General features: G+C 36.5%; 1 protein-coding gene across 1 annotated transcript in view; it reads right to left on the bottom strand.

The window, feature by feature from the left end:
* The window catches only part of LOC137245359 (kelch-like protein 17), a 218,568-nt gene extending 192,605 nt beyond the window's left edge, over positions 1 to 25,963 (bottom strand). The window contains exon 1 of the mRNA XM_067775899.1: positions 25,558 to 25,963. The gene's annotated coding sequence lies outside the window, so the exon portion shown is untranslated. The remainder of the gene's footprint in view (positions 1 to 25,557) is intronic.
* Positions 25,964 to 26,735: the final 772 nt, after the last annotated feature.

Raw genomic sequence — 26,735 nt, 5'->3', positions numbered from 1 at the left:
TGTACTATATGGGTATCAAATGAAAGGTGTTAATGAGAATTTTGAAAGGGAGTGGGCCTTAGTTCTATAGGTGGACGCCTTTTCGGAATATCGTTATAAAAGTGGACCAGGGGTGACCTTAGAATGCGTTTGTACAATATGGGTATCAAACGAAAGGTGTTAATAAGTGTTTTAAAACGGAGTGGGCCTTAGTTCTATAGGTGGACGCCTTTTCGGAATATCGTTATAAAAGTGGACCAGCGGTGACCTTAGAATGCGTTTGTACAATATGGGTATCAAACGAAAGGTGTTAATAAGTGTTTTAAAAGGGAGTGGGCCTTAGTTCTATAGGTGGACGCCTTTTCGGAATATCGTTATAAAAGTGGACCAGGGTTGACTTTAGAATGCGTTTGTACAATATGGGTATCAAACGAAAGGTGTTAATAAGTGTTTTAAAACGGAGTGGGCCTTAGTTCTATAGGTGGACGCCTTTTCGGAATATCGTTATAAAAGTGGACCAGGGGTGACTCTGGAATGCGATTGTATAATATGGGTATCAAATGAAAGGTGTTAATGAGTATTTTAAAAGGGCGTGGGCCTTAGTTCTTAAGGTGGACGCCATTTCGAAATATCGCCATAAAGGTGGACCAGGGGTGACTCTAGAATTTGTTTGTACGATATGGGTATCAAATGAAAGGTGTTAATGAGTATTTTAAAAGGGCGTGGGCCTTAGTTCTTAAGGTGGACGCCATTTCGAAATATCGCCATAAAGGTGGACCAGGGGCGACTCTAGAATTTGTTTGTACGATATGGGTATCAAATGAAAGGCGTTAATGAGTATTTTAAAAAGGAGTGGGCCTTAGTTCTATATGTGGACGCCTTTTCGAGATATCGCCATAAACGTGGAACAGGGGTGACTCTAGAATGTGTTTGTACGATATGGGTATCAAATTAAAGGTATTAATGAGGGTTTTAAAAGGGAGTGGCCCTTAGTTGTATATGTGAAGGCGTTTTCGAGATATCGACCAAAATGTGGACCAGGGTGATCCAGAACATCATCTATCGGGTACCGGTAATTTATTTATATATGTAATACCACGAACAGTATTCCTTCCAAGATTCCAAGGGCTTTTGATTTCGCCCTGCAAAACTTTTTCATTTTCTTCTACTTAATATGGTAGGTGTCACACCCATTTAACCAAGTTTTTTTCTAAAGTTTTAGTTTGCGTCAATAGACCAATACAATTACCATGTTTCATCCCTTTTTTCGTATTTGGTATATAATTATGGCATTTTTTTCATTTTTCGTAATTTTCGATATCGAAAAAGTGGGCGTGGTCATAGTCGGATTTCGGCCATTTTTTACACCAATATAAAGTGAGCTCAGATAAATATAATATCGTTCATTTTAAATAGCGATCTGAGATGAGTGCCCAGGAACCTACATACCAAATTTCATCAAGATACCTCAAAATTTACTCAAGTTATCGTGTTAACGGACAGACGGACGGACGGACGGACATGGCTCAATCGAATTTTTTTTCGATACTGATGATTTTGATATATGGAAGTCTATATCTATCTCGATTCCTTTATACCTGTACAACCAACCGTTATCCAATCAAAGTTAATATACTCTGTGAGCTCTGCTCAACTGAGTATAGTAAGCACTTGGTGCTACTTAACTCCGAGGAGATTTAGGACGAGCTTTCTTCCAATTTGCGTCGAAATCCTTTTTAATTTTCCCTGCGAATTGTCGGGATGGGACCTACCTGTTTTATGGCGACTCCGAGCGGCATGGATTTAACCGAGAAGCATTCAATGCAGAAATACACTCTTTTCCAATTGAAATTCGAATTGAGGCATGCTTCTACCACACTACGTCGGCCGTCGGAGTCGGTATAAAATAAGTAGTAGAAAATAAAAAGGCGCATGACCCAAATTGAGGTTCGGGCCAAAACTTTGAAATATTTCAAGCTATGTATTTTTTGGCCGAGCCTCAATAGAGTTCGGTTGAGCATCAGTATGTGCATTGTACAAATTTTAATTATGTATGATTATCTTACTCTTTTTGCAGGTTTTTTGTTTTTTCAAACATCCTATTTGCAATTAACAGACAATCAAAATATCCACGTTGAAATGTGCTTACCGCGCTTCCAAAAAAAAAAAAAAAACAAACTACAAATCCAACAATACAATTATAATTAAGTGCATAAATCAAGAATATCTCGCAAAAAAGAAGTTGTTTACAGTTGTTTAGTATGTAGCATGAAGGCCAAGAACAAGTACTTGCACGGATGGTGATGGAAATCGTATATGCACCTACCCTGCGGGGAACTATTTAACAATCAAATCGGCTAAAACAAAAACAAAAGGTTGAGCGATACCTTTAAAAAACGTTTTGGTTGTGAGCGCAGGATTTCAAGTTCTTGTTTTAGTAGTCAATATACCTACAGGGTATGTTTTACATAAATTTACGGCCGTAACTAAGTAAGTATTTCCTGTGCAAAATAATTGCCATCTGATCAAACGTATAATTAGCTAAAGCAAATAACAAAGGTATTGCACATTGTACAATGCATTTGAGAGCTGCGCATGCGCAATCCCGATGACTAACAATGACTGACAGAGTCGAGTAATTTCAATGCATTCGTCACATTTAAATTGAAGTTAAGAGATATGACGGGATTTACGACTGGCAATTTGAAATTAGTTATTCATGTGGACTCGTTAAATATTTAGCAAATTACTTTTCAGAAAATTACGCTTCGATTTTAAAATGACACAACTGAAATTTTTTTTAAATTGAAAAAAGGTGTGTGTAGAGTTAACAGAAACAAGTAATTTCGAGCGTTTTGAGAGCAGCTTCGTCATCTTCTTATCGGTAACAATCAATACCGACAAGTTATTGTTTTTTAACGGCTTATTATGGATCGCGACTTATTATCGGCTTGTTAGCGGCCTGTTATTGCCGAATCCATTGGTATCTTTTTTTGATTCCTTAACGGCTTGCTATAGACGACTTACAGATGTGCTATCCATTTTGAAGTGAAATTTTCTCGGTATCAGTTTCATAACATACTGATGGGTCGTCGATAACACGCCGATTGCAAATTGGTAGCTCTCCGATAGTGGCCGATGACTTTTCCCTATCAAATCAATAACAAACCTATACGTTTTCCATAGCAAATCGATAGCTTTTCTTTAATACGCCGATAACAAATTGGTTACATTCCCATAACAGATCTATAACTTTTTGTTAATAAATCGATAATTTGTCGATAAAAAATCCGATAACAAAATGATAACATATCGTTAACTTCTTCATAGCTTATAACTTTTCGATAATTACTCAATCACTTTTCGGTAAATAAACGATACATTTTCGATAACTTTGAGGTGAAATATCGATTACTTTCCAATAAATAATCAATTACTTTCGATAACAGATCTTTAACTTTCCGACAACTCTTTGATAACAAATCGATAAGTTTAGATAGCATATCGATTACTTTTCAATAAATAATCCATAACTTGTCGATAATAAATCTTCAAAGAACCGACAACTAGTTGATAAAAAATTAGTAACTCATATATAACCTTTCCTTGCCTTACATTATGACTTCCTCCATACCGTGGTTCTGTAGTAGGGTTGTCCCTCTTCGTCCAGAAAATTTAGTATTAAAATTTCCTATATGTTTTTAAAAGTTTTTCTTCATTATATGTAATTCATTTTGGGAAACAACAAAAAATGTGGTTTCTTCGGACGATTACCCAGTTTTTATACCTTTTTGTCATTACTGCCCCATTTTAACAGCTAGAGGCTTCCAATTGCACTGCATGCTCCCAACAAACATTTAGGTTAGAAAACGATTAGAAGACGAATCGAATTCTAATGCATTTCTCTAAGGTAGAAGGTCAGACGACGATTTGCGAAACTGTCGTGAATTATAGCATTCTCGACAAAAAGGGGACTTCGTTCTAGATATCGAGAAAAGGGTTAGAATTCTAATCGAATTCTAACGTCAAATTCTAATGAGTTTCTAATGAGAATTTTAAAGTGATGCGCAATTAAATTCAATTATTTATAATCAGTGAAATTTTCATTGTTTTCATTATTTATTTGGTTATAATCTTATGTATTACGAATGAACATATTTCAAAACCTTTTTCTATTATAATAAATTAAAAACGTACTTAAAGATTGAGCTTAGCGTTGGTTTGAGGTACGGATGAGGAAGCGTTTTCTTCATGCCATTCAAGTAGCCCTTCAATAATCTGCTCGCTTTCCTTTTTTAACCTTTTTTGATTCATTTTCACTTACTAGTATTTATTATTATAAATAAAAAAACTTATTTCGCAACTTTTAATATTTCCAATATTTTCATTTTGTTTGTATGGCACTAAGAATGAGTGATCATGTCGTGCAAATAATCGATACCCAGCAAACACAGTTTCTAACGTTAGAGAAATATTGTAATTTTACATTAGAATTCTAATGTAGTTCTCTAATGCATTTCGATTCGAAAACTAGGTTAGAGAACTATGTTAGAATTCGACTGTGAAACGATTCGAATAACACTAGAAGTGCGATGTTATGATCATTGTCACAGTTATCGATTATTTGCACGACATGATAACTCATCCTTAGTGTTATACAAACAAAATAAAAATAGTGAAAAGTGTGTGAAAATATTATAATTTGCGAAATAAGTTTTTTTATTTATAATTATAAATACTAGTAAGTGAAAATTAAAAAAGGAAAGCGAGCAGATTATTGAAGTGCTACTTGAATAGCATGAAGAAAACGCTTCCTCATCCGTACCTTAAACCAACGCTGAGCTCAATCTTTAAGTACGGTTTTAATTTAGTATAATAGAAAAAGTCTTTCATATATATTCTTTATTCATACATAAGCTTATAACCAAATAAAAGTATTTGATATAATGAAACAATGAAAATTCCGCTGATTTTAAATAATTGAACTTAATTGCGCACCACTTCAAAATTCTCATTAGAAACTCATTAGAAATTGACGTTAGATTTCGATTAGAATTCTAACCCTTTTCTCGATATCGAGAACGAAGTCACCTTTTTGTCGAGAATGCTATAATTCGCGACAGTTTCGCAAATCTTCCTCTAACCTTCTACCTTCGAGAAATACATTAGAATTCGATTCGTCCTCTAATCGTTTTCTAACCTAAATGTTTGTTGGGTAACTGTGACAATATTCATAACATCGCATTTCTGGTGTTATTCGAATCGCTTCACAGTCGAATTCTAACCTAGTTCTCTAACCTAGTTTTTGATTCGAATTGCATTAGAGAACTACATTAGAATTCTAATGTAAAATTAAAATATTTCTCTAACGTTAGAAACTGTGTTTGCTCGGCTTACGTATAGGGCAGTCATTTTTGTCTGAAAAAATTGTATAGATTGGTGGCATATATAATATATATCCAATACAACCGATTGTTCAGATAAGAAACTTTTCATAATTTCTGCCCCCTTTTTAACGTTAGAAACTTAAAACTTTATCAAATACTTACGCTAACGTCATATATTGTTTTATATGTATAAGTGATTCATTGTCATAGCTATTTCATGCAAACCACAAAAAACGTGAAACTTTGCATCCTCACACAAACTACCTACTTATTTTTATACTCAGCTGAGCAGAGCTGACAGGGTATATTAGTTTTGTTCGCATAAAGGTACCCCGTAACGGCATAAACAAATCGAGATAGATATAGATTTTTTCTATATATTTAAAAAAAAATGATCTGGGCGTCTGTCCGTCCGTCCGTTCGTCTGCCCGTAAACACGATAACTTGAGTCAATTTTGAGGTACCTTAACGAGATTTGGTATGTAAGTTTCTAGTCACTCATCTAAGATCGCTATTTAAAATGAACGAAATCGGACTATAACCGCGCCCACTTTTTCGATATTGAAAATTTCGAAAAACCGAAAAATTGCGATAATTCATTACCAAAGACGAATAAAGCGATGAAACTTGGTGGGTGGGTTGATCTTATGACGCAGAATAGAAAATTAGTAAAATTTTGGACGATGGGCGTGGCACCGCCCACTTTTAAAAGAAGGTAATTTAAAAGTTTTGCAAGCTGTAATTTGGCAGTAGTTGAAGATATCATAATGAAATTTGGCACGAACATTACTCCCATTACTGTATATATGCTAAATAAAAATTAGCAAAATCGGATGAAGAACACGCCCACGTTTAAAAAAAAGTGTTTAAAAGTAAAATTTTAACAAAAAATTGAATATCTTTACGGTATATAAGTGAATTATGTCAACATTCAACTCCAGTAGTAATATGGTGCAACAAAATACAAAAATAAAAGAAAATTTCAAAATGGACGTGGCTCCGCCCTTTTTTATTTAATTTGTCTTGAACACTTTTAATGCCATAAGTCGAACAAAAATTTACCAATCCTTGTGAAATTTGGTAGGGGCATAGCTACTATGACGGTAAGTGTTTTCTGCGAAAATGGGCGAAATTACTTTGAAGCCGCGCCCAGTTTTTATACACAGTCGACCGTCTGTCCTTCCGCTCGGCCGTTAACACAATAAATTGAGCAAAAACCGATATATCTTTACTAAACTTAGTTCACGTACTTATTTGAACTCACTTTATCTTGATATTAAAAATGGGCGAAATCCGAGTATGACCACGCCCACTTTTTCGATATCGAAAATTTCGAAAAATGAAAAAAGCGCCATAATTCTATACCAAATACGAAAAAAGGGATGGAACGTGGTGATTGATTTTTTGATGCAAAATATAACTTTAGAAAAAATTTTTAAAATGGGTATGACACCTACCATATTAAGTAGAAGAAAATGAAAAAGTTCTGCAGGGCGAAATCAAAGCCCTTGGAATCATGGCAGGAATGCTGTTCGTGATATTAAACATATAAATAAATTAGCGGTACCCGACAGATGATGTTTTGGGTCAACCTGGTCCACATTTTGGTCGATATCTCGAAAACGCCTTCACATATACAACTAAGGGCCACTCCCTTTTAAAACCCTCATTAATACCTTTAAGTTGATACCCATATCGTACAAACACATTCTAGAGTCACCCCTGGTCCACGTTTATGGCGATATCTCGAAAAGGCGTCCAGATATAGAACTAATGGCCCACGCCCTCTTAAAATACTCATTAACACCTTTCATTAGATACTCATATCGTACAAACAAATTCTTGAGTCACCCCTGGTCCATCTTTATGGCGATATCCTGAAATAGCGTCCACCTATAGAACTATGACCCACTCCCGTTTAAAATGCTCACTAACACCTTTCATTTGATTCCCATATCGTACAAACGCATTATAGAGTCACCCCTGGTCCACCTTTATGGCGATATCCCGAAATGGCGTCCACCTATAGAACTATGGCCCACTCCCGTTTAAAATACTCATTAACACCTTTCATTTGATTCCCGTATCGTACAAACGCATTATAGAGTCAACCCTGGTCCACCTTTATGGCGATATCTCGAAAAGGCTTCCACCTATAGAACTAAGGCCCACGCCCTTTTAAAATGCTCAATAAAAACTTTTATTTGATACCCATGTCATACAAACACATTCCAGGCTTATTTGACAAAGTATGAAAGAAAATCGTTTCAAAAAAACGCCACCCTTCGTCTACAATTTTGGACTCATATCGGACTTATAATTAAGAGCGCTTCGAAAATATTAAAGAAAAAAAAAACGATAAAGGAATGCGTTTAAATTTAACAAAATTTTCATATTTAAAAAAATATATTCAATCAAAACGCATTGATAGCTGAAGAAAGATAGCAAATTCAAGTTGCTCTACTTTTTATACTCAGTTGAGCAGAGCTCACAGAGCATACTAAGTTTGATTGGATAACGGTAGGTTTTACAGGTATAAAGGAATCGAGATAGATATAGACCTCCATATATCAAAATCATCAGGATCGAAAAAAAATTTGATTGAGCCATGTCCGTCCGTCCGTCCATCCGTTAACACAATAACTTGAGTAAATTTTGAGGTATCTTGATGAAGTTTGGTATGTAGGTTTCTGAGCACTCATATCAGATCGCTATTTAAAATGAACGATATCGGACTATAACCACGCCCACTTTTTCGATATCGAAAATTTCGAAAAATCGAAAAAGTGCGATAATTCATTACCAAAGACGGATAAAGCGATGACACTTGGTAGGTGGGTTGAACTTATGACGAAGAATAGAAAATAAGTAAAATTTTGGACAATGGGCGTGGCACCGCCCACTTTTAAAAGAAGGTAATTTAAAATTTTTGCAAGCTGTAATTTGGCAGTCGTTGAAGATATTATGATGAAATTTGGCAGGATCGTTACTCCTATTACTATAAATACGCTTAATAAAAATTAGCGAAATCGGAGGGCGTGGTCGTTTTTTTTAAGTAAAATTTTAACAAAAAATTTAATACCTTTACAATATATAAGTAAATTATGTCAACATTCAACTCTAGTAATGATATGGTGCAACAAAATACAAAAAATAAAGAAAATTTCAAAATAGGCGTAGCTCCGCCCTTTTTCATTTAGTTTGTCTAGGATACTTTTAATGCCATAAGTCGAACAAAAATTTCCCAATCCTTTTGGAATTTGGTAGGGCCATAGATTTTATGACGCTAACTGTTTTCTGTGAAAATGGGCGAAATCGGTTGAAGCCACGCCCAGTTTTTATACACAGTCGTCCGTCTGTCCTTCCGCATGGCCGTTAACACGATAACTTGAGCAAAAATCGACATATCTTTACTGAACTTAGTTCACGTACTTATCTGAACTCACTTCATCTTGGTATAAAAAATGAACGAAATCCGACTATGACCACGCCCACTTTTTCGATATCGAAAATTACGAAAAATGAAAAAAATGGCATAATTCTATACCAAATACGAAAAAAGGGATGAAACATGGTAATTGGATTGGTTTATTGACGCAAAATATAACTTTAGAAAAAACTTTGTAAAATGGTTGTGACACCTACCATATTAAGTAGAAGAAAATGAAAAAGTTCTGCAGGGCGAAATAAACCACCCTTGAAATCTTTGCAGGTATTACATATATAAATAAATTAGCGGTATCCAACAGATGATGTTCTGGGTCACCCTGGTCCACATTTTGGTCGATATCTAGAAAACAACTTCACATATACAACTACCACCACTCCCTTTTAAAACTCTCATTAATACCTTTAATTTGATACCAATATCGTACAAACACATTCTAGAGTCACCCCTGGTCCACCTTTATGGCGATATCTCGAAAAGGCGTCCACCTATAGAAATAAGTCCCACGCCCTTTTAAAATACTCATTAATACCTTTCATTTGATACCCATATCGTACAAACAAAGTCTAGATTCACCTCTGGTCCACCTTTATGGCGATATCTCGAAAAGGCGACCACCTATACAACTACCACCACTCCCTTTTAAGACCCTCATTAATACCTTTAATTTGATACCCATATCGTACAAACACATTCTAGAGTCACCCCTGGTCCACCTTTAAGCCGATATTTCGAAACGGCGTCCACCTATAGAACTAAGGCCCACTCCCTTTTAAAATACTGATTAACACCTTTCGTTTGATACCCATATTGTACAAACGTATTCTAGAGTCACCTCTGGTCCACCTTTATGGCGATATCTCGAAAAGGCGACCACCTATACAACTACCATCACTCTCTTTTAAACCCCTCATTAATACCTTTAATTTGATACCCATATCGTACAAACATATTCTAGAGTCACCCCTGGTCCACCTTTATGGCGATATCTCGAAAACGCGACCACCTATACAACTACTATCACTCCCTTTTAAAACCCTCATTAATACCTTTAATTTGATACCCATATCGTACAAACAAATTCTAGGGTCACTCCTGGTCCACCTTTATGGCGATATCTCGAAACGGCGTCCACCTATAGAACTAAGGATCACTCCCTTTTAAAATACTCATTAACACCTTTCTTTTGATACCCATATTGTACAAACAAATTCTAGGGTCACCCCTAGGGGCCCCAGCGGGTTAGGGGATCAGAATATACCCGCGGTAGGTATGCCTGTCGTAAGAGGCGACTAAAATACCAGATTCAAGGGGCTGTGTAGCGCAACCTTTCAGGTTGCCAGCGCAATATATAGCTTATCCAAACCCAATTGTCAACCTCACCTATCCTCGGCGAATGCTGTTCCACTAACAGACGAGGCTCTGGCGAGGGAGGGAATGGCCTGAAGGTCTAATGTGGCCACATAAATCGTTCCCGAGATAGTCGGGCTAGCACCTTAATGGTGCTACGGTACCGGAGCGTACGGGATTTGTATCCGGCAAAGGACCATCACATCGATAACACTCCCCAAAGCCTTCGGGGAGCAACCTTATCGCTACAACAACAACAACAACAGGGTCACCCCTGGTCCATATTTATGGAGATATCTCGAACCGGCGTCCACCTATGGAACTAAGGATTACTCCCTTTTAAAATACTCATTAGCACCTTTCATTTGATACCCACATCGTACAAACAAATTCTAGAGTCAACCCGGATCCACCTTTATGGCGATATCCCTAAATGGTGTCCACCTATAGAACTATGGCCCAATCCCTCATAAAATACTCTATAATGCCTTTCATTTGATACACATGTCATACAAACACATTCCAGGGTTTCTCTCGGTTCATTTTCCTACATGGTTATTTTCCCTTATGTTGTCACCATAGCTCTCAACTGAGTATGTAATGTTCGGTTACACCCGAACTTAACCTTCCTTACTTGTTATTATTACCATTTGTATGTATCCATGAAAAAGACAATTTTGTCTCCAAAGCTCTCAGCTGAGTATGTAAGATTCGGTTACACCCGAACTTAGCCTTCCTTACTTGTTTTTTAGTTATCTTAAAAATAACTTAGTTGTTAGTATGTACATCTGTTCACTATATATTTCTTATCTTATACAGCCGATTATTTGGATATTACGAATGGGATAAGAGTATTATTTAGCCCCATTCATGAAAGGTGTGAAGTCCTCGGCACAGCCGAAGACAGTCCCGTCCTTAGTTATTTTAAGTGAACTTTATGCTAACAAATATTATTAAATTCAAAATTTAGGCAGCGTCATTGACTTTTGTTGTCACATGCCGCTGACACAAGCACATTTCAGATAAAACAAAATTTTATTTGCAATCATAATTGTTTTCGCTTATTATTGAAAGTTCATTTTTTGCATTATTGCTGCTTCAGAAGCACAAAGAACAAAAAAATACACACCTGCTTGTTTTATTGTTTCAGTTTTATGAACATAAACATGTGAGTATGTGAGGTTTAATTAAGAAAAACCCTAAGATGAGATAATCATGAAATTAGTTCAAACAAAAAATGTTAACAAAGATTTAATCAACATTTCACTTATAGAATCTCTGCGTGACTTTATTTATAAGCAAAACTTGCCCTACAAACTTTGATCAAGGCTAAATTCTTGTATACATATCTACAAAATGCAAAAAAAAATATTTGGAAATTTCTCGCGAGATTCTCGAATCCATATATGTAATACTCCTATATTGTATATCATAAACAAATCAGCTAAGATCCCGCATTCCGGAATTGTTGTATTTGTAATCGAATTTGAAAAAAAAGTTTGATGACGTAGCGCTTTTGAAGTTTTTCGATATATTACATTTCTCACATATTTCGCTACCAGTGTTCGGAGTATTTAAAACTGTTACTGAGTAAACGACTACGGCGGAGTAAAAATACAATTTTCGGAGTATATATATATATTTTTTTTTAAAGCGGGCGAACAACTAACATCCAATTGATTTGGTGGCTTGGCAGTCCCTTCGATCGTGTTTTCGTCATGAAAAGTTTCTCAGCAAAAAAGTTATGTGCCTTTTCAGATGCACATGGAGTCGGCCTAAAACGTGAAGGATTACCAAATAATGCTCCCATTAGCACACAACATTCTAGAAGAAAAGTGGGCTCTATCTCTGTGGATATTTATCGCGAAAAATATTATTACTATTTTGCGTTTATCATACATTTTTCATACTCTTTTAATGACAGTAGGTTTCATTCTGAAGGAATGATAATGGCGACCTGGTAACTGACGTACAGAGCCGAAGAGTTGGTATAAGATAAAGTCTCGACGAAGAAAATTCTCGCTCTACAAGTAACTCATCATCACTGTACTCATTTATGGCTCGGAAGAATGGAAGGTGTCGAGAGAAGATGAGATGGCTCTTGGAGTATTCGAGAGAAAAGTTCTCCGGAGGATTTATATTCCTATCCGTGATGTCGACGCTGAGTATCGAAGGAGGTATAATGATGAGCTATATGAGCTTTTCGCAGATATGACGATAGTGCTGCGGATAAAAACAGAAAGCTTCGCTAGCTAGGTCATGTTATGAGGAAAGAGAAAACCTTCACTGAGTTTGGAGAGTTTGGAGAGACAGTTGGAGGAAGCTTTGACCTCGCTTGGTGCTCCCAATTGGCGACTGTTATCGCAAAACAGGGTTAGCTGACCTCAATGACTCAACGTACTTCATTTTTATATAAAGCTTCAAGAAAAGCAGTTTGTTTAATTTAGGCAGCATTTACAAATCGCGTCTGGACACATTTTTTGCTTGCATTTTACTCCTTCTATTCTGATTCCATACGAAAAATGTGAACAAGCATTCTCAAGACTAGAACATGTTTTAAGACACGAACAAGCTTTTCGTCCAATCGTCACTTGTAAACAATCAGCTTTTCATACGTACATATGCATTGAAAACTTCAACCAAAAGATATTAGGCAGTAATACTATTTAGTTTTCAACTCGACCCAAATAAATCTTTAAGATAAAAAATGTAGTAGGAGGTAAGAGCGGAGCAAAATACTCCGATTGGAATAAAGTCTGAACACTGCGTCAGCAATAAAACATGTTGTCAAAAGCGTGACGTCACGTCGAGAAATTTATTTCCCAGCCAACTATGATTTTTTTGCACTCTCATTTTTTAATGCGGGATCTGTTTATTGGTTCATGATTGTATATTGCTAATAGAAAATGCTCGCAATGTGTTTTGAATTCCAAATCACAACAAGGCAGCCTATAAAATGTTTGTGATTGTAGCAGCATAAGTGTGACAAGAAAAAAATTTTAATTTAAGTACATTCGATTATTGAATACAAAAACAAAAAATTTAAATTAATGTACCTAGCCTTTTGTAGCAATATAGGAGTATTACATATATGCTCGAATCATTCAATTAAGTCGCTCCATTGCCAGTATTATGCGAAGAGCTTAGGACTTCTTATTGAACACAAGTGGAAGTTCGAAACTCGAGAAAACGAGAGCTTAGGTTCTTGCAAGATCGTCAATCTTGAAATACTCGTAAATCTCGCGAGTTTCTCACCGTTCAACTTAGTCGCTGCATTGGCAGTATTATATAGCGCTTACGATTTCATCTTGAAATGTTCGTGTTCGAGAAGAAATCGTAAACTTTTTTAAATTAACCAATGGAGCTATTGATTGTCGAGAAGCTCCCAAACCTTACGAGTGAATCTTACGAGAACGAATACAGAAATTTCGTCTCCAACAAATTCGGTAAATCATAAGCTTTAATAAAAATTGTAAAAAATTGGGTTTAATGGGACTAGGGCTACTGGTACACTAAATAAGTAGCGTAGACGAATAAATCTTACTTACGTAGCATATAAATTTCAACAAGTTTGTGAGTGAAGGATTGTGAATGTTTATAACACGTTTAGAGATATAGACTCAAATGTAAACACGGGCACAAATTTAAAGATATTGATATTTAAGAATTTTGATTAAAAAGAGAACCTAGATGGGGCAAAATCTTCTTGTACAATATAGTTATCAAATGCGCTATTGAACTCACCCATTTGTACAATGTAGGTACCAAATAAAAAACAAGAGCCTTGTCTATTGAACTCCCCCATTTGTACAATGTAGGTACCAAATAAAAAACAAGAGCCTTGTCTTTTGTTCGATTAAGTTATACCATTAGGGCTAAGATATCCGCTGGACGGAGCCCAGGACATTGCTCGATGCCCACACTATCCAAATTATAAACTATTTAAAATCGCAATCACTAACCTTGTCTTCCAACATCAATCCATGAGTGAATCAGATAACTTGTCCAGTGCTTCAAATGATTCGCTCGCCCCAGTTCTTTTTCGTGCGAATGACTGAGTTCAACCTTATTGTCTGAATTGTCTGGGACAAAGTCCAAGTTAGTAAGACAGCTGAATTGCCCGAAAGCGGATCGACCATAGCCCATATCACGAAGTACGGCCAAGGTTCGGGTTGAAGCCAATGGCCTACAGTATTCTTCTAACAGCAATCCTGCAGCAGTACAAGGCAACATATACCTTTCAGGTCAGTTTCCTGTCCAAAATTATACCTACCGTTTATTTGGTAACCAGCATCAACACTAGCAACAACATAAGCACTGAAATCCAGTAAAGAATCAATCTTGCCAATAAATGCTACTTTAGACTAGGTAGGCAATTGAAAAGTAAAGTCCTCTCTCGGCGAACGAAAATCATACTCTACAAGTCACTTATCGTACCCGTCCTGCTATATGGAGCAGAGGCATGGATCATGACAACAGCAGATTAAGCGGCTTTGGGAGTGTTCGAAAGAAAAGTTCTTCGAACGATTTATGGACCTCTACGCGTTGGCGATGGCGAGTACCGAATAAGATTTAATGATGAGCTGTACGAGCTCTACGCAGGCATCCACATAGTCCAGCGAATTAAAACGCAGCGGCTGCGCTGGCTAGGCCATGTTACGCGAATGAAAGATGATGCTCCGGCCAAGAAAGTGTTTCTATCGGAACCCGCCTATGGAAGCAGAGGTAGAGGGCGGCCCCCACTCCGTTGGAAGGACCAGGTGGAAAACGATTTAAATTCCCTTGGTGTGACCAATTGGCGCCGGTTGGCGCAGTGAAGGAGCGACTGGCGCGCCTTGTTGGACGGCCATAACCGTTAAGACGGTTAAGCGCTAATTAAGTAAGTAAGTAAGTAATTAAACCTTGCAATAAAGAACAGCAGTGTTCCCAATTGTTCATTTTACCAGAGTTGACAGCCAATACAAATGATAGCTTATCAAGGGGAGCGCTTCCAGTAATTTACACTTGACCAGGATTGCCAGCTTATCTGCTCCACTAGAAACCTGCTTACTGCCACCACGCAGAGTAGAGCAGACATAACACCCCATGCGGGGAATTGTTCAAAACTCCTTTAAAAAATTACATAAATAATAGACATGTTGGGTTGACGACAGTAATACCCAACGAATCCTGTTCCGTTAGTGCTTAAGAGAAGGTAATTGGACGGAAGCACTTAGGTGATAGCTTGCAGCTTCTCTACCGGCCTTTGGTACGAATGTGTCTTTAACAAATTCACTGATCTAATTTAGAAATAGTCCGTAAGGTTAGCCTGTAGACTGAATAAATAAAATAAAGAAAAATTACAATGAAATCCAGCCAAGAATCACGCTCGTCAACAAATGCTACTTTGGACTGTTTAGGAAATTGAAAAGTAAGGATCTCTCTCGGCAAACGAAGATCATGCTCTACAAGCCACTTATCGTACCCTCCTGCTGCAGAAGCATGGGCCATGGCAACATCAGATGAGGCGGCTCTGGGAGTATTCGAGAAAAAAGTTGGAAGATGATACTTGGGCCACAAAGGTATTTTACCGCCCATGGAAACAGAGGAAGAGAGCGGTCCCCACTCCGCTGAAAGGACTAGGTGGAGAACGATTTAAATTCCCATGGTGTTACCATTTGGCGATAGTTAGCACAATCGACTGGCACCAAACCCGTTTAAACTGTTTCGCGCAAATAAGGTAAGAAAGTAATTGCCATCCGGGGCCAGGGACTTGGAAGAATCTGCTAGGGAATATGAATATTCGGTTCGCAGCTTTGCATGCCACAAATACAATCTGACGGTCAGACCACAATTAGAGAGGAGCGAATCCTGGTTTAAGGCTTTTACACTTTTGATGTTACCTCGTCGTTGCAATAAGCATGGAAGTCGAGCACACTACCTATTATACTACGGCAGGAGAACATGCTTTACTAACACTTTTTCTCAGGCATCGAATTTCCTTACTTCATATGACCTTAATAAGTTGTGCTAACAGCGCGTATACGTAACAAAAGGTTGCGGTTGGATTCATATATGTATGTAAGCGCAAAAATGTATATACGCACCTGTAGGTGTTTAGAATACTTAGCAAATACGGCAGACAGGCAATGTAATAGATATTATAAGCAGCGACAAATGTCAAGTAAAATATATGTAACTACCTATATACAATGATGCATACATAATATCTATGTATGTACAATGTATATTAGGGTGGGCCAAAATATTTTTTTTTATTGTAGTGATATCATTGTTCAGGACATACATACAAGAAGATAGCCTTGAAAAATTGCAGATTTTTATTTTAATGTTTAGGTTTACAAATCGTAAGGGAAATTTTCACGTTTTTATGTACCAGAGCTCTTACACTAAGTACAGCTACTTACCTATTCTTATAAGAAATTGAAGGATCTACAGGAAAAGGTCAAAACACCCAACCAATTTACCAAACGAGTGAAGGTAAATATTGAAGCTAAAGTTAACCTTAAACTGAATGAGATTCCTAATTCGATTTGTATGGAAAAACTTAAGTCCGGATAAGGTTCCTCTATCATAGTAAAAAGCTGAAATTTTTACAGGCTATCTTTTTGGATTTTCAAACCATATTGGCAGTGCAAAAAAAAATAATAATTTGATCCACCCTAATGTACATACATGCATTATTATTTCAAAGAACGTTTTTCCAAAAAATTTTATAATTGCTTCATTTTTAAAAACAAAGGCCTAATAAAGCAAATAAAATCTGAGTGTTCTAAGTTTTCAATAAACTCTCAATATCCAGAATTTATTTCAAAAAAATTGCCCCTCCCTAATTCAAATAGGTACATGTTACGTACAGCAGCGAATAGAAAAATAGCAGTACAAATTTATATCAAATGTCGTCAATTAAATTCTTCTATTTTTTTTTCGATATTGTATGGAAAAATTTCTTTGAAGTTTGTAACTGAAACTATGCAAACCGAAGTTCGAAAAAGTTCGAAGATTTTAGAAAATTTTACAAAAATGTCGAGCTTTTTATTTGCAGTTCTTTGAGTATGCAGCATGGTAGCCCAATCACAGAGTTTAAGTGAGAGGTCTCTTGAAAGTCGCATTAATTTTTTCCTGAGGTGTGTTTTAGAAATCTCCCATACAAAGTGTGATGCATTTTTTTTTTAATGAAATAGATTGTGAAATACCCTTCCGAAAACAAATTGTGAAAAATCACTGCGAATTTTAATACCCCCTCCAACTTGAGCTTTGTGAGACTAAACTTTATTGGACTACAAAACTGCATACCCATAGGTTAGGTTATGTTGAACTGGCTGTTCCTTGAGGATTCATATAGACTGCATGAGACCACAGTGTTACCAGAAGTTTGTTTAACGACAAAACTAAAAAACCCTAAATCCAGGACCTAGTTATATGTAACTTTTTCCTCGGTCCCTGCTGCTTCTAGATCTGACAGCTGTATCACTTGTTATAGTTGGTGTCTTAGCCTGGTAAGCGTAGAGCACAAAACGTGCTCGATCGTTTCCTCCTCCAATCCGCACTTGCTACATCTGCTACCACTGGCCAAGCCTAATTTAAAGGCATGTGACGCAAGTGAGTGTCCAGTCAGAATACCCGTCATGAGTCTTTATTCCTCTCTTTTTAATGATAGAAGCAACTTTGTTAGTCCAAGGTAATAAGACCTGTACATACTCTTCGAGAATTTGCAGCCCAATGCTTGGCTCCGCGCCTTTCCTCTATGGTAGATCATTTTGAGCTCTCATCTTCCCATAATCTCGCCCAATCTGATTGAAATGGTTACGTTTCAAACTTCGAGCGATGCGCACTGTTTCCCGTTTTTCTTTTGCATCTATTCCCATATACCCAGGGACTCAATATAGATTTATATTTCTTCCTATCCCGGTCCTATCCAGGGATTGCTTATATTCTAACACACTTCTAGATGCCTTAATTGCTCCTTGGCTCTCAATGTGAAAATTGACGCGGCTGCAGTTCAAACTATTTCCCCCCAGTGTTTCTATTGCTTTAATCACGGCTACTGCTTCCGCCTAAAAAAAACAATACTGTAACGAATTTAGTGCAATTCCGCTTATTTGCAACCTTCTCCTAACGTTCGAATCAGTAAACAGTTGAATGAATAACTCCAATATTCAATAATGCAAAATGGTCTTTCTTAGACTACTTTCACAATAACACTTCTACTTCTCAACAGATAGCGTGCCTAAATCAGACTGATTACTGATTCTCAGCTTTACCTCCTTTTATACTCTGTTATTTCCTCGTTCGCATACTTCTAGGCGTTTCTATTTCTAGAATTTACTAATCGTTTACTAGCTATACATTTCTCAGCTATAACTACAGATACACGATTATTATAGCTTCTCGCATAGCCCATGCGCGTGTATATGTGAGTGATATTTCCACAGATGATTGCCTACTTTTGGGAGTATCTCAGATATATGCATGGGTTTGTGCATTCCTCTCCGCTGCTTGTAAGGACATATGTATAGATATAATGATGGATTTGTTGATGTGCATACAAGTCACTGCTTAGTATTGGCTTAGAGATGAAAGTATCCCTTAGCGTTGCTAATATTCGTCACAATACACTACACACTAACTGAGCTGAAGGCGTATGTTCACGTTTTCTTAGTATTTTTCTGAAATACATAAGTTAATAAGTTTCATTCAAAAAATTTTTTTTTGGGATTTCTTCTATAACATTGGTCTCACTCACTTCACTATTTTTATGAATGTTACAAAAAAACATTTATTATACCAAGCTTTCCTTGCACTTCAACCACTCGCATAAAAATAATTGACATTACACTATAAGTCCAGAAATCGCTGAGCCCAATATTTACTATAAAACCCAATGGCCAGCCGGTCTTGCAGCTGCGTACTATTGCTTTGATGAAAATGTGTAAAGCAACAATAACAACTATAAAGCTCATTTCTAGGTGGGTGAAAGGTAGTGTTGCTAAGTACTGAGCATTTGAAAACCGATTCTGTCAAGTCCGGACTTTGAAATTCAATTGATTTTGTTTCGTTGTACTTTCAAATTTGGAGAGCTGCAGTTATGACACCCATGCATGCTATCTAATCTCGGCTCTCACTCTCCGAGGCCCTAACGGTAGTAGCCATTGAGCGGAAGAGAAAACAACCCTTTGCCCTAGAATTCTGCTCCATAGCTCACTTCGTGTAGCCACCACACAATTAAAAAGACTGGTGGATGAAGTAGAGCACAAGGGCGGACGGCTTATAATGGGCGCGAGTGGTTATGCCATACTCTTGTAGGACGGCTCCCTTCGTCCTCCTACCAAAAGCAGGAGATCAATGATTTGTATTCCAAAGACTGCGATTTTCACCAAAAATGCCTGCATGTTTGAACAGGCTCTATCGACATGTATTTTGACTTGGCGTTTTCTAAATCTAGGTAGTGCCAAGCCTAGTTAAAATATGTTTGCCAAGGATGTCTGCTTCGTCGGAAGCCCCTATTCAGTTGTATCGCAGAACGCCGGTACATATTGAATTTAACTTGTTTCCAACATATACAGTTTTTTTTTATTGAAAATAAGTATTTTGGACTTATTTGGATGTGATCTTTCTTTTATGCAAAAAAAGTTCAAACTTGATTTCTTTATACCTACCCGAATTTTACGACTTTGTAGATGACTAATATACGAATAAACAAGCAAGAGTGTCTAAGTTAGGGTGGAACCGAACATTACATACTCAGCGTGAGTTTCAATTGTACAGTTCATTTCAGATAAATAACTTTTTCCAATTTTGTTACAAGGGATTTATTTTTTTTTTTTTTTTGGCCTCTAGAAATGTTGTGTAATGCTTGATCGGAATAGGGGCGTGGCACAGCTCATTAAAAAAAAATTTCCAATTTCCTCTTACAATAAAACTTAGTAAGTGAAATATCATTGATACAAAACTATATTTCGCTAAGATATAGCTTATTATTCTAGTTTACGACTCTTTATGATTTGAAAAGTTTTACATCGTCAGGGTACATCACGATTTTTGAGTATTTTACTGTATTGGACATATCAATACAATAACAGAATCGGACCCTAAGGAATACCAGAGAACATTGATGCCCTCAGAGAGTGTGCTTTTAAAGATTACTATTTGCGTACGAATACCAAGATACCAAGAAATCCAACATATAAGACGGGGTTGAAAACCAAGTTTACCAGCTTATAAATAAGTAATGGGTGTTATACTTTGTCGAAAACTTTACTGAAATCGATGTAAATTATATCGGTGTGAAGGCTTTTTCTAAATCCATTAGAAACATGCCCCTTAATGTCAAATAAGTGGGTGTAGTTAAAGTCGGATTCCAGTTTACAATATCACTCTATTCTAGGCGAAATAAGACCATGTGCAAAATTTGGTAAAATCATTTCGATTTTCTCATAACTTTTGGTGTAAGCGGAACAACAGACGTGTGAAAATATTTTTCGATACTGATAATTTTACTCAAAGGGGGTCTATAGCTGTTTCAATTTCTCTATACCATTACATCCCTCCTTTAAGCGCGGTATCCACATCGTAAGAAATGAAAAGTTCCATACAAAAAATCAAAACACGCTCAAGAAAAATTTCGTTTGTCAATTAGTATCCATCTCTCAAGAAAACTCTACGCTTTTTGCTACCTTTTTCTAAAGATTTTTTAGCAAACGTGCACAGGGGGGAGCCCTGTTTTCGCCTAGAAATATATGTACATCTAATTACTTATTTCTTGAGCAACGACCCTGTAAGAACACGTTCTATTAAATACCAGGGTTAACACGGACTGTTTTTATCGTTTATAGTGTTGTTTCGCTTTTTACTTCCTTTATATTAGGTCTGTTGAATGTTTGTCCGCTGTTCATACAAATATTGCAATCGATTTTTAAGTAACTTCCCATTGAGCTACAAACGTGAAACTTTACACATGGGCTAGAACACCGTGACAATGCAACAAAAGGGAAAAATCCGTTAGGTGGCGCACGGATCGAAATAAGTAGATAAGAATTTGAAAATTTTCAAACCAACTTTTAAGTAACTTCTCGATGATGACAGCCGATGACGCGATACAAAAAGATTCGCTAGGGGGCGGACAGGAAGAGATATTTAGAAAAATCGTACGAAACGGAGTGAATATTGGGATTGATTCTTATGTAAATTCTCATTGAGTTACAACTGTAAAACTTCACAGATAGGATAAGACGCCGAGAAAATTTAAGAAAAGGAGAAAAAAAATTCCTTTAGGTGGTGCACGGATCGAAAATTTAGATAAGAATTTGGAAATTTGGTGTATTGAAATCGATTTTAAATTAACTTCTCATTGCGCTACAAACATGAAACCTCAACGACAGGTTAAGACACCGTGACAAAGGAACAAACGGAGAAAAAAATTCCGTTAGGTGGCGCACGGATCGAAAAAATTATATAATAACTAGCGTACCCTCGCCCGCTTCACTATCGAACTTTATTATAACACTTTTTGGTAGACTACTCGTGAGCAAGCTACATAAAATTGTCCATGAGAAAAAATTGGGTATTCTAAATTAATACCGCACATTTGTAGAGAGTGTCCTTGTGCCTTATTAATTGTCGTAGCAAAGGCAAGGCGAATAGGGAACTGCAAGCGTTTGAAATCGAATGGTAAATCCGTCGGAATCAGTGGAATTCTGGGTATCAAAACGTCATCTCCTTTGTACTTCCCTTTCAAAATTGTTGCTTCGATAACGTACCCATTAGCTTCTTCACAGCGAGTCTGGTACCGTTGCAGAGTCGTGGCACATTAATGTTGCGCAGCATAATAATCGGTGCTCCAATTTTTAGTCGTAAATTATGAGGTGGTAGGCCTGGCAAATCGAGTGAGTTTAAGAATTCAGTTGGATAATTTACGACATCATCTTGATCGGTAATAGTGTCCATTGACTTATATGCAACTATGTCACCAGGTATTTGATCCAGAATAGCTGCATTTATATCAGACCTTTGGCCATTTCCGGTTTTCAGTAATGGCTGTGAAAATTCAGCTGCTGACGGATCGTTTTGTAGTTGAACACGTACGTTTGTAGTAAGTGTAAGCGTGTTTACATGTCTCCATAAATACGATGATATTAAACATGCATTGATTTCATCTGCAGCCGTGGATTTTGGGATCACAGGTAATGTTTGCCCGAAATCTCCAGCCAATAAAATCATGGCAGCTCCAAAGGCTGTTTGGCTTCCTCGTAGATCTTTCAAAGTTCTATCAAGTGCTTGCAATGATTTCTTGTGTGCCATAGTACACTCGTCCCATACGATGAGCTTACATGCTTTAAGAACTTTTGCCATTCCAGATGTTTTCGAAATAGGTATCGTTATCAGTGTTCGAACATGAAAATTTTGAATAGTGGTATATTTTCCAAAAAAAAAGTGTTAGATTTTAGAAAAAAGTGGTAGATTTCGGTTATATTTTAAATATCTTGATATAATGAATAACAACCACTTTTTCCATATATATAGATAGGTGTACGTTGCAGTTTTGTACTAAAAAGCCTAAAGGAAAAGAGTTTTATAAAACCATCCAACTGCATTGATTTTTTTTCTTCCCGAATAATTGTGGAAAAGATAAAGTTTTTTAGAAAACTTCTATAAAAATCTACCACCTATTTTTAAGATTGCGTGGTAGAAGTAGTAGAACTTATATTTAAGGAAAAAAGGTGGTAGATCACCACTTTAGTGATAGAATTCCGAATAATGCTCACAGTTGAACTGCATACAAATTAACGGAACATACGCGTCGTTTGTATAACAAATACAAAGCAGTAGAAATGTTCAGCCAGCAACGAAATGTGACATAGGTTTGTGTATGTGTGCTGGAGCATCTCTCATAAACAGTGTACAAACCTCGGTGTTTATGTTTACTCTCCTTCGAAAAAAATTTGCAACTTAGCAGCACGACACAAATCGAAAAATTCGTATATTTATTCAAAAAATGTTGTACACATGAAATGATATCGAGACGCTCGACCCCAGTGAAAAATTACCACTCATCAGCACAGCTTCCTTTTGATACCCATAATGAAGTACTCATTAACGGCTTCCATTTGATACCCATAATATAAAAACACATCCGAAGGTTATTCTGATCCACGTTTTGGGCAATATCTCGAGACCCTAGTCACCCAGATATATGAAAATCACCCTCTGCTAAAGAACTCATCAAAATCTTTCATTTGATATCCATATTGTATAAACACATTCTAGGGGTACCCGGGTCCACACTTTGGCCTATATCTCGAGACCCTAGTCACCTAGGAGTACGAAAAGTACCCCATATTAAATTACTCATCAGGAGCTTCCATCTGATACACATATTATACAAACACATCGTAGGGTTATCCGGGTCCACGTTTTGACCTATGTCTCAAGACCCTAGGAATTTTTAAATTCTTTTTGTTGCTAAAAACCTTCCCCTATTTGATCCCTATAATATGAAAAAGAACGAATAAAATTGGCCTCGTATCGGCCCCAAAACATGGACAGGAACGAACATCATTTCATTTTTATATATATAGATTTGGAAATTTGAAACCGGGTTTTAAATAACTTCTCGATGAGCTAGATGAACAATACAAAAGTTTCGCTAGGGGGCGCGCGGACTAAGATATTTAGAAAAATCAAACGGAACGAAGGAAATTTTGGGATTGATTTTTATGTAAGTTCTCATTGAGCTACAAGCGTAAACTTAACAGATAGGTTAAGACACCGAGAAAATGTAAGAAAAGGAGAAAATAAAAATAAAATAAAAAAATGTTAATGACTTCCTTTATATAAATGGACAAAAATTAAAGAAAAATGTCTCCTTATATAAAGAAATATTCCTGCTAAATTTTGATTTTTAAATTTTGACATAGAAAAAATATTTATGAGAAGTAAAAATATAAGGTGGAGCGCAATTGATTGACTAATTATATCTCCTTTCCTACCAACTTTCCAATCCAAGTAATGTGCGCTCCACTTTTATATTTTTACTTCTCATAAATATTTTTGCCATTTCTATGTCAAAATTTAAAAATCAAAGTTTAGCAAGAATATGTCTTTATTTAAGGAGACATTTTTCGCTGATTTGTGTCCATTTATATAAAGAAAGTGCTTAAATTTTATTTTTTTTTTTTATTTTTAGCAATTGTTTTTGTTTTTATTGGCCTATTGATAAATGATTCAAGGTTCGATTCGAGCTCAAGGCCAGAACAATATTATTTTTTCTAATGACAATTATTGTTATTTTTTAATTTTTCTATAATTGAAATCATTTATCAATAGGCCGATAAAAACAAGAACAATTGCTAATAAACCATGAGCACTTGGGAATGTCAAACAAAGTAATTGACAATAAACAAATCCAGCGTTATCAGTGATTTGCACCCGATGGCGCAACACTGAATAAATATAGTTTGTAAAAGGAATTGAAGTAGCAAATTTGCCAATCAAACAAACCACCGCTGTATAGCTAAATGGTTAGCGCAGCGTGCCTAAAGCGTACTGATGATGAAGGCTTAGCACCCTTCGAAATGGATCTATCTGCGCAGCTATGGAAGGTTGTGTGAAACATTTTCTAAGTTTTATTTTAATGCGTTGCTGAATCTGATTTTCGTCTCTTGCTAGGACGTGACGCCGCTTCATAGAGAACAGAGAGCTAATGGAAATGTCAAAATTACTTGACTGCTACTTTTTTTCACGCAAGAAAAATGCTCGAATTTTTCTTGAGCGTTTCTTATGATTTGGATTCCGCTCGATAATAGTTTTCTTACTCTGTACAAGTATAACTGGGTATAAAAAAGTTGATTATAATTTCGGGTTATGTAAACCCCCTTTCAGACACCATCTTTAAAATAACCGGTTCACCAAATCCGATTCATCTGCTTTGTGCAATACCAGCGAAAAGGCACGGTAACAGCATTTATTTACATTTTCGGTCGTCAACCCGCTGACGTTGGTGTAGTTGTAGCTTGTCTTTTTGTTGTTTGCACATTTGGAGCGGGAAAAAGTGATAATAGGCCGCATGTGTCGTTGTCACTCAATCCACAAATTGGATGGTCAAAATGAAAGAGTGAAAGTTTAATAACACAACAACCGGAAGAATGAAAATAACCGAACAAAAGATGGAGATTGTTAAGAAGAGTGAGAATGAAAAACCGGAAGCGTGAGAAGAGAGTATATTTAAGATAAGAGAGAGAATAAGTGCTAGCATGTGCAGCAGGAATTTAAAGGATTTTTATGTATTCCTGCTGGATAAAAATGCTATTCGAATGCAAGCAATTCCTTTACATACACAGGGTATACTTTTCTCAACAGTTTTAGTAAAATATTTATTACTTTAAAAATACTCACCTTTTTATTACACAAATTTTCTATTAACTAGTGCTGACAACAAGACATTTTAATCAGCCACTAAAAATATGTTTTTTCGCTTTGTTTCTGATAATTAAAGTTGATGTTAGACTACATCCGCACTTTGGCGCACCCTTTTCAAACATTTAAATACAAAATCCTCAAAGGGATACAAGTTATGAGCTAATATAAAAAACTGTTTTCAGTCACTTTTGTACTTTTCGCTACAACTTTCAACTTTTTCTTTAAACAGCTTACACTTTTAATTCACACAAATTCTTCACTCCAGAGTTAATCACATACACATACACCCGCACAAAAAATGCTTTCTTTTTCACATTCAGCACAAAGGCAAGCTCTTGCTGCGTGCGTTCAATTCGACTGCATACCGCCAAAGCTCAAGACCGACTAAATTGAAAGCCGTTTATTAAATGACTAGCTACCGGTTCTTTAGCCACATACAACGTGTAGTGATAGCACATTTGGAGCTCATCGTTGGAGCTTCGGTGCGCTGCTACAACTTCATAAAATAACGAAGTAATGAAACTTTTTAACGGCTTTTGGCCACCCACTTATCAATCAACCACCTTTTTGAGCATTCTTCCTACTTAGAGAAGAGTGGTTTTAGCGCTCTCATTAGCCGGCATAGAATACAAAACAAAATATCGCGTCCTCTCACAAGCCAATGCGTTTATGAATGAATTTAAAACTTATTCTATAACGAATTTCGTTAAAAAAAGCTGCAGCCAAGTTTCATATTTGGTTGTGTTTTAAAGCCAGGCTTTTTTCTTGTTTCCGTTTTAAACGCGCTCAACAAAGCACGCTACAACTGACGCCAATAGGAAACCCGAATTATCATGATTTTAATCATAGTGGAATGATACAAGGTGGCAGCATGGTGACATACCTACAAACATAAATAAAAATTCCATGTACTTCGTTTTTGTAAATTCGATGGACCAATGTCAAAATCGCACTGCACCGGAAGTTGATGTAACAAATCAAATAAAAAAAGTTTATAATCAGCTGTTCCATGCTGCCACCTTGTATCGTTGCGCCATGATTTTAATAAACACTGTAAAAATTTTGACGTCCGTGACTCGTTTTTATACTCAGCCTGCTTTGCACACAGAGTATATTAACTTTGATTGGATAACGGTTGGTTGTACAGGTCAAAA

Source organism: Eurosta solidaginis, chromosome 3, assembly GCF_040869045.1.
Source record: "Eurosta solidaginis isolate ZX-2024a chromosome 3, ASM4086904v1, whole genome shotgun sequence".
Taxonomy (NCBI): Eukaryota; Metazoa; Arthropoda; class Insecta; order Diptera; family Tephritidae; genus Eurosta; species Eurosta solidaginis.
Note: the sequence above shows the minus strand (reverse complement) of the source record. Positions and strands in the feature narration are given on the sequence as shown.